An 8,930-nucleotide genomic window follows, 5' to 3' on the forward strand; every position below is an offset into this window, starting at 1 on the left:
GTCATTGATTTCCCCCCTTTCCTTTTCACAGAATGAGGGAGCCTGAAATAAAGGCAGAAAAACATGGCTTAGGCAAGATTATGTGGCTTTACTTGTAAATTGTTTCTTCCCTTCTTAATAACCAAATATTTCTTTAAAAGCTTATAGTCAAAATTTACACTCTTCCTGGTGAATAGCCCCTATCGTCTGAACTTTGAGGATCTAGTTAACCTTAATTTCTCCCACTTCCCTTCATGCTATTGGCAGATTGGCCTCCTTTGTGTGACATGATCACACTATGCTTTTGCTTTCCTTCATGTCTGATAAACCTTAAAAAAAATTTTTAACTTACACAAATACTATCAGTTATAGAAATTCCACCTCACATCTGAGACTTTCCATGAGACTTTCTTGGAAAACTCTGTCAAATTAAACAACTGTATGATTTTGCAATACAAACGTCACCCACGCAACCAGGAGGATGAAGGGATTAACAGTAGTGTCCTCAGCTACTGCATCAAGTTCAGTTGCATTACAGAAAAAGTGTCACACGTCTGTACTTATGTGGGGTCCATGCTTCGTTTGGACTCCAAGCAGAAAGACATTTCCTATCAGAGTTTCTCTTATCATCACATCTAAATGTCCATAGAAACACATGATCAATTACTACAGGGAGAATGAAAACCCAGAACGTTCAGGTTAGAGTGACTGAACTGCAGAATTACCCAGCCATTCTCAACTTCCATGAGTAAAAATGCTTATGTACCAATACAGTGAGAATGATAACAGTTTATTCTTTGTGATTTTCTTCTTAATATTTAGAGTAAACAAAATGAGATGTGTGGAAATATTTCATAAAGTGCAAAGAGAAAAGGGGCTTAACATTCACTGAGCACTCACTGAGCTCCAGGCAGCACAGGTGAAGGAAGTAGCACAGGCGTGTCTTGGATCTCTGGCACTGCACTCTGTGGGAGCATCCAAACATAATGTTAATTTCAGAGGTTTATTGTACTCTGTCATACTTTATGTAAGAGGAGGACCTTCATATTTGAATGCTCAGACTCACTGTTAAGGGCATTCTCTGTTGTTTCCCTAAATTTAAAGTGGTTTCATAGGATCTCACCTAGCTCTACATTATTTTGAATGACTTTACTATAGCTAAGCTTCAAAAATGTTATTTATATCTGTTCTTCTTAAGTTGTAGTATTTAAATTAAATAAAAATTTTATTTCTTCTTTTTTTTTTCTTTCTTAATCCTCACCCAAAGATATTTTTATTGACTTTAGAGAGAAAGGGAGGGAGAGAGAGTGAGAAACATTGATGTGAGAGAGAAACATTGATTGGTTGCCTCCCATACATGGGGAATCAACACCACAACCTAGGTATGTGTCATGACCAGAAATCAAACCTGCAATCTTGTGGTGTATGGGACAGCACTCTAACCAACTGAGCCACCTGGCCAGGTCTCCATTAAATTAATTTTATTATTTAATCTATCTCTGTCTTTCCAAGTCACAAATAAGGAATAGAAATTGTCATTCCAAAGGGAAAGGAGTTGTCTCAAGAAAGAGAGTCCCTCGATGGGGAAAATGTTACTGGGGGGAAAAACAGATATTCACATGTAAAAGAATAAAACTGCCCCTGTCTTACACCACTCACAAAAATTAACTCAAAATGGATTAAAGACTTAAACATAAGACCTGAGACCATAAAACTTCTAGAAGAAAACAGGAGAAAAGCTCTTTGACAGTAATTTTTGTATATGACACCTAAAGCACAATAAATAAAATAAAAAGTAAACAAGTGGGATAACATCAAACCAAAAGCTTCTGCACAGCAAAGAAACTATCAACAAAGTGAAAAGATGACCAATGGAATGGGAAAAACATTTGTAAACCTTATATCTGATAAGGGGTTAATTTTCAAAATTTCTACACTAATAAAAGAGAAACATGGTAATTGGAGTACAACCGCTACCCTTTTCATTGGCTAATCAGCAAGATATGCAAATTAACTGTCAGCCAAGATGGTGGCCGGCAGCCAGGCAGCTTGAAACTAACATGAGGCTTGCTTGCTTCAGTGAGGAGGAAACCAACATTCCCCGCCTGCGGCTCCAGGCCTCTGAGCCTGCAGTTTCAAACATTGTAACAAATACCGCCTGACTTCAGCCAGCAGATTCGCAACATTGTATGCAAAGGCCAGAAACCTACTTTCAGGAGCGGAGGCCTAAGAGCTGGAGCCAAGCCTCAAGCTAAAGCTGGCCCAGAATAAAAAAAAAAAAAAAAAAAAAAAAAGGAAAAAAGGAGCGTTTGGGAGTTCAGTCACCCCCAACCTGAAAATAGCCCTCAGCCCCTCACCCAGACTGGCCAGGCACCCCAGTGGGGACCCCCACCCTGATCCAGGACACCCTACAGGGCAAACCAGCCGGCCCTCACATGTGAACCGGGCCTCTAGTATAATAATAAAAGGGTAATATGCTAATTAGACCTGACGTCCTTCCAGACAAAGCCAGGGCTAGAGGGAAGCTACCCGGGTCCTAGGTGCCAGGGGGAAGCCGGTGCCGGCAGCCAGGGGAAGGAAGGCCTATTCTTTTTTCTTTTTTATAATAATAAAAATTAAGTTTTATTTTAAAAGATAAAAGTTTATACATCCTTGTAAAAGAAGTGGTAGCATTTTACCAATGTAAAACATCACAGAATTCAAATCACAGTTTGGATCTCCAAGGTTCAAGTGTTGTATCCCATTAAGTAAAATGTGGTCAGTTTTAACATAAAAATTCCTCCTCTGGATATCCTGTTTTCAATCAAGTCTTTCTTTATCACCATCATCTCACATGGTAGGATAACTGGCCAGAGTGGCGATTCCACAGTGGTTGTTCCGGTGCTTGGCCATCTTTATGTAGTCACTCTTGCCCCAAGCTTTACCCCACCTATTCTTGACAATCCAATATTTATTGCTACTTGATTCTTCTCCTTCAAAGCCATAGACAACAACCAGAACACCATGATCTAGTGCTGCTGCAGTGCCACTCATAATAAATGCCATCTTCATAGAACCAGAAGCTAAGATGGCTTGCATCTATAACAACAGAGATGTTATAGATGGTTGCCATTGCCTTCCTGAGGGACTCTCCTGCTCAGGGATGTCCATGAAGCCAGTGTCATTGGCAACAGAATCCTCGGGCCTGTATTTGCAGGGTCCAACCTTTGCATGATATAGATAGGACTCCTCTGAGTCTAGGCCTCTGTTGGACTTACTAGTAACATACTGGAAGGCATTCTCCATTAGGCCACCATTGCAGCCCTCATTGCCTTGAGCCTGAGAGCAGTCTACAAGGTTCTGCTCACTCAATGAGATAAGTTTGCCAGTTTTCCAGAACATCTGTCCTTCAAGGGCACCTGTTGCACTAACTGCCCAAAAAGAACCACAGTGACCCTGGTTCTTCATGGGAGTTACATAGCCTTCTTCTCTCCAATCCAGTTGGGGGGATTTCAGCAATGTATGGTTCCCGGATCACTCTCCTTTTCAAGTACTTCTGGTTTTGATGGCTATTCATCACCTGTGTGAATTCTTCATTGGTCATGTCACCAAAAGCATTCATTGCCAAGGTGAAGCTCTGTCTCCCTAGGTTGTATTCTTGGTTGTGCACGTCAATCATTTTCATATTCTTCTCCCACACTGTTCTCCTCCATCCTTCTTCATTGGAGCCATATAGTTTACTGTGTGTTGTCTTCCACCAGTGCCATCATGACTCTAAACTTCCATCAAGTTTTAGAGCAGCTGAAGCTATTCCTAAGTAAAGGGCAATCAAGAAGAGTGAAGGATTCATGTTTCAAAACCTTCGGGGGCGCAGCTGAGCAGGTGCAGTCAGCATGTGCTGGTCCAGGATCTCCCAGGAAGGCCTACTCTTGCACGAATTTCGTGCATCGGGCCTCTAGTATATGAAGAATTTACAACTCAATAGTAAAAAATAATAATAATAATAATAGGCAAATAATCTCATTTAAAATGGGCAAAAAGCCTAAATAGTTTTTCTTTTTTTAGTTTTATTTTAATTTTAATTTTTCAATTAGAGTTTTGTTTCAATGTTATTCTGTATTCATTACAGGTGTACAGCATAATGATTAGACTATCATATATTTTACATAGTATTCTCTCTCTCCCCAATATTTCCCAATATTTCCAGTACCTAACTGGTACTATATATTGTTATTACAATATTACTGACATATTCTCTATGCTGTACTTTATATCCCCATGACTATTTTGTAACTACTAATTTGTACTTCTTTTTTTTTTAAATATATTTTATTGATTTTTTTTTTTTTTTTACAGAGAGGAAGGGAGAGGGATAGAGAGTTAGAAACATCGATGAGAGTGAAACATTGATCAGCTGCCAAGATACATGCCCATGGCCGGAATCGAACCTGGGACCCTTCAATCCACAGGCCGATGCTCTATCCACTGAGCCAAACCAGTTAGGGCTAATTTGTACTTCTTAATCCCTTCATCTTTTTCATGTAGTCCATAAGCCACTCCTCCCCCCCTCCCCTCTCCCCCCCCCGCAACCCCCCCGTGGCAACCACCAGTCTGCTCTATGTCTATGAGTCTGTTCCAATTTTATTTGTTCATTAAATTTCAAATATAAATGAAATCATATGGTATTTGTCTTTCTCTAACTGACTGATTTCACTGAGCATAATACCCTCTAGGTCCATCCATGCTGTTGCAAATGGTAAGAGTTCATTCTTTTCTTATGGCCCAGCAATATTTCATTTATATATGTACCACAGCTTTTTATTTACTTGTCTACTGATTGGTCTTGGATTGCTTCCATATATTGACTATCTATGTATATAAAAGCCTAAGTGATCATCCGACCATTTGACCAATCACCCAGTAGCTATGTGCAATGACTATCAGGGGGTAGATGCTCCAATCAGTAGAGGAGGGAGCCCAATTCCTCGCAGAATCAGCCATGGGTTAGCTTGCTGCTGGGGCACTGTCGGCCCCAAATCTGCTTCACCCACACCCCGGACCCAGAGATCGGTTTCAGCCTGATCCCCACAGGACAGACCAAAGGACCCTATTGGTGCACAAATTCATGCACTGGGCCTCTAGTTATAAATAACACTGCAGTGAACATAGGGGTGCATATATTCTTTTGAATTAGTGTTTTGTGATCCCCCAGAAGTTGACTTGCTGAGTCATAAGGCAGTTCCATTTTTATTTTTTTGAGGAAACTCCATACTGTTTTCCATTAGTGGCTGCACCAATCTGCATTTCCACCAACAATGCACGAGGCTTTCTTTTTCTCCACATCTTCACCAACACTTGTCATTTGTGGATTTGTTGATGATAGTGATTCTGACATGTGAGGTGATATGTCATGGATTTCATTTGCATTTCTCTGACAATTAGTGACTTTGAGCATCTTTTCATATGTTTATTGACCATCTGTGTGTCTTTTTTGGAGAAGTGTCTCTGAATAAACATTTTTCTAAAGAAGATATACAAAAGACCAACAAATACATGAAAACTTGTTCAATATCACTAGTCATTAGAGAAATGCAAATCAAAATCACCTTACACCTATAAGAATGGTCATCATCAAAAAGGCAAGAGATAGATGCTGGTGAGGGTATGGAGAAAAGGGTGCCCTTGTACACTGCTGATGAGATTGTAAACAGATACAGCCACTATGGATGAGAAAGCAAGCCGAGAGCAGATAACCCTGCCCTTACTTGCTCCACCATAACCACGCCCTTGGCTTCTGTAATCTCACTTGCTTCTTGCATCAGCCAACCGCCCGGCTGCCACGTGTGTGGAAAGACCCCTGAATACCTAGGAATTGGTCATATATAAAAGAAGGTCAGAACCTGGACGCGGTGCTCAGCCTCTGGAGGAGACTCTGCTGAGCCAGCACCGGTACAAATAAAACAGTTCTTTTCTGAATCTCTGGGTGCATATGGTTTGTAGCTTCCCGCCAGCCTAATTTCTGCCATAACATGGAAAACTATCTGGAGGCTCCTCAAAAATTTAAAAATAGAACTACCATATGATCTAGCAATTTACTTCTGGGAATATATTGAAAGTAAATAAAAACACAAAATTGAAAAAGCATCTGCACCCCAGTGTTCATAGCAACATTATTTACATTAGCCAAGATATAGAAACCTAAGTGTCCATTGACAGATAAAGAAGTTGTGGTATATATATATATATATATATATCCCAATGCACCAAAGTTGTGCAAGAGTAGGCCTTCCTTCCACCGGCTGCCAGCACCGGCTTCCCTCTGGCACCTGGGACCCAGGCTTCCCTTGCAGCCCCGACTTCATCTGGAAGGTCATCCAGAAGGACGTCTGGTCTAATTAGCATATTATGCTTTTATAATATGTGTGTGTGTGTTAGAGAGTGAGAATAGAATATTATTCAGCCATTTTTTTAAAAAAGGAGTCCTGTCATTTGTGACAACATAGTTGAACCTTGGGGGCATTATGCTAAGTGACATAAGTCAGACAGATAAAGAAAAATACTGTATAATCTCACTTATATGTGAAATCTTAAAAAAAAACAACAAAAACACTTTCTCCCTTCCTCTCTGAAATAAGTTAAAATCTATTTTTTCAAAAAAAAGAGAAAATCCCAAGCGTTCTCATCACAAGGAAAAAAATATTTTTTGCCTTCTCTTTTTATTTTATCCATATGAGGTGATGGATGCTAACTAAATTTATCGCAGTAATTACTTCATTATATATGTAAGCTAAACCATTATGCTATACACCTTACACTTATACAGTGATGTATACCAGTTATATCTCAATAAAACTGGTCCTGGGTGAGTAGCTCATTCAGTTAAAGCATCATCCTGATATGCCAAGGTTGCAGGTTTGATCCCCAGTCAGGGTACAGACAAGAAACAACTAATGGGTGCATAAATAAGTGAAACAATAAATTGATCTTCCTCTCTCTCTCTCAAAAATCAATCAAAAACACTGTGTGTTTATTTTTAAAAATCAATTTTTAAAAATTTTAAAACTATAAGAAAAAAAAGGAGTGCCCCTAAGCACAAACTTTTCCTTAGATCTCCTAAGCAGACATTAAATCAGTCTCAGAATACAATCATATAGTAAAGACCAACAGCTTAAGATAAAGGCATTCTCTCCTTTTCATAACATGAGAAGGAAAAGGGAGAAAGGCAAATAAATACTTTAGCCATTTAGAGAAGAAGAAACAAAGACTTTGAAACCAACCTCATAGAACCTGGTTTCAAATGCCATTCCACCAGTTCCTTTTTAACTTGAGTAAAGTTAAGTAACTTTGCACCTTGATATTTCTTTTTCTTTTCTTTTTTTTTAAATATATTTTATTGATTTTTTACAGAGAGGAAGGGAGAGGGATAGAGAATTAGAAACATCGATGAGAGAGAAACATCGACCAGCTGCCTCCTGCACGCCCCCCACTGGGAATGTGCCCGAAACAAGGTACATGCCCTTGACCGGAATCGAACCTGGGACCCTTCAGTCCGCAGGCCGACGCTCTATCCACTGAGCCAAACTGGTTAGGGCAATATTTCTTATGAAAATCCAGATACTATCTAAGGGCTGTTGTGAGGATTAATTTACGTAAAATTTAGCATAATAAATAACACATACAAATCATTCGGTAAATGCTTATCCATTTATAAGAGCTATGTTTGTGATATATGGGCCACAAAAAAAACTACAGATCCCTGCTAGATTGGCCTACAGATAATTAAAATAGTGACCCATTTTTCATTTTCCCCTTTCCATTTTATTGCAAAGAGACAATATAAAGCCAATCCAGTTATAACCACAATTTTTTCATATCTGTTAAGTTCCAGTTTTTGTAAGTGCAATAAAATCAGTTCCTCCTTGATTATAGCCACTTATATCCCTAACAGGAAGAGACTTGAACCCATCTTGCCTCACACAAGCCTTTCTTTTTTCTGACTTCCTGATTTCTTTGAATAATATCACTATTCTTCCAGGAACTGATGCTTGAAATGCTAATCATTTTTGACAACCACTTCTCCCTCACCACCACATACTGATCTTACTTCCTCATTGTTCTAAAAATCTATCTCCACCCATCTCCATGTCTAGAGCCACCACCCTAGTTCAGGCCTCCAACCTGGTCTTCTTGCCTCATCTTTTTTCTCTACTAAATTCTTTTCATCTATAGTTGCCAAATAAATATCTCTCTATATAAAAGCCTAATATGCAAATTGTTTCCACGGGAGTTCGACCCGGAGACCTATCGCTTGCTATGACATGCTGACCACCAGGGGTCAGTGTGGAATGAAGGAAGGCCCCACCCAGCAGCTGGCAGCCAGGGAAGGGAGGCCCTGTCTGGCTGCCAGAAGGAAGGCCCTGACCGGCCCTGATCACCAGCCAGGCCTAGGGACCCTACCCATGCACGAATTTTGTGCACCGAGTCTCTAGTTAAGTAAATAATGTTTTGATGACTCTACCTGCTTCACCCTATTACCTTTGCCTCTGCTCAAACATCTCTGGTAGCTCCCCATTGCTTACCAAATGAAAGCCAGACACTCAACACCTTCCATGAGATGACTCTATACTACCTTTCTGTTATTGTCTACCATCTGCATCCTCCTGGCATTCCTCAAGAAGTTCCCCTTATTTTTTTTTTAACTCTATAGATCTATTATTATTCTTATACTGTACTCTGAAAAACCTACACTCTTATTTCACTTGTCCAAATCATGTCACCCTTTAAGGCCAAAAGCCCATCATCTCTATCAAATGAAATAGATTTGCAGAAAATTCATTTTAAATTCAATGAATTTATGTGTCCATTAAGTAAATTAACCAATAAATTTGCAGGGTTTTACAATAAAATTCTGCCCTGCCTTTAGGTTGATTTCTGGCAACAAGATCAAGAATTAAAATGGCTGGGTGGCTCAG

At 39.6% G+C, this 8,930-nt stretch overlaps 1 pseudogene; it reads right to left on the minus strand.

Annotated features, from left to right (window-relative positions):
- Positions 1-2,808: 2,808 nt before the first annotated feature.
- LOC118651981 lies at positions 2,809-3,808 on the minus strand (annotated as a pseudogene).
- Between the last annotated feature and the right edge of the window lie 5,122 nt (positions 3,809-8,930).

Source organism: Myotis myotis, unplaced genomic scaffold (assembly GCF_014108235.1).
Source record: "Myotis myotis isolate mMyoMyo1 unplaced genomic scaffold, mMyoMyo1.p scaffold_m19_p_3, whole genome shotgun sequence".
NCBI lineage: Eukaryota > Metazoa > Chordata > Mammalia > Chiroptera > Vespertilionidae > Myotis > Myotis myotis.